Here is a 1,295-nt window from a genome sequence, read left to right on the forward strand (position 1 = left end):
GAAAGGATGCTCAACATCACAACCATCAGGGAGATGCAAATTAAAGCCACAGTGAGATACCACCTCTCACCATTCAGAAGGGCCATCATTAACAAATCAACACACAACAAGTGCTGGCAACTTTGTGGAGAAAAGGGAACCCTAGTGTGCTGTTGGTGGGAATGCAGACTGGTGCAGCCACTGTGGAAAACAGTGAGGAATTTCCTCGAAAAATAAAAATGGAACTGCCTTTAACCCAGCAATTTCACTGTTGGCATTATACCCTAAGAATCCTGAAACACCAATTCAAAAGAACCCATGCACCCCTATGTTCATAGCAGCTTTATTTATAATAGTCAAGTGCAGGAAGCAGCCTAAGTGCCCATCATTAAATGAGTGGATTGAAAAACTGAAGCATATTTATACAATGGAATACTACACAGCAGAAAGAAAGAAGGAACTCCTACTTTTTGTGATAGCATGGATGGAACTGGAGAGTATTATGCTAAGTGAAATTAGCCAGGCGGTAAAAGACAAATACCATATGATCTCACTTACAAGGCGAACCTAATGAACAAAACAAACAAGCAAAATAGAAACAGAGACATGGAAACAAGGAACAGATTTACAGCAACCAGAGGGGAGGTGGGAGGAGGAATAGAGGGGAAGAAGGGAAGGATCTAATCGACAAGCAGGTATAAATACCCACTGACATGGACAACAGGGTGGGGACTGACTGTGGGAGTCGGGGCTTGGTGGAGCAGGGGAGAGCAATGGGGGAAATTGGGATATTTGTAATAGAACATCAATAAAAAAGAAAATTCAAAAAGTTAACTTGGATAATGTTGGAGTGAGGGCAGTAAGAAGACAATCATTGTAAGACATTGCTATGAGGTATAAATTTACATGATCTCTTGGGCAAGTACTATAATTTGGTAAAGTCAAAAAGTTTTAAAATGCTTCTACTTTCTTACCCAATGATTCTGTTTTTAGGATTCTACTTCAAAGGAACTCTGAGAAATATTGACAATGTTTTATGCATGAAAATGTTCATCCCATGCTATATCATATACAAATAGGAAAGTACTAAATCCATAATGTTAGAAGATAATGGTTAAGTAAATAATAGCCCATGACATGAATATATTGTAGTTTTTAGAACTTAAAATGTATGCATTGTGTAATTATCTGAGTATTTCATATTCATTTTCTCATTGATACCTCACTACAATGGTACTGGATATATTCCCTTGGCTCTTCCAGGTGCACCAACAGCTCTTCTCTAGCCTGTTCTGTCCCCTGATGCTTGACCTATA

The sequence above is a fragment of the Phyllostomus hastatus genome, unplaced genomic scaffold (assembly GCF_019186645.2).
Source record: "Phyllostomus hastatus isolate PE091 unplaced genomic scaffold, TTU_PhHast_1.1 phas_scaffold_200, whole genome shotgun sequence".
In the NCBI taxonomy this organism is placed as follows: Eukaryota; Metazoa; Chordata; class Mammalia; order Chiroptera; family Phyllostomidae; genus Phyllostomus; species Phyllostomus hastatus.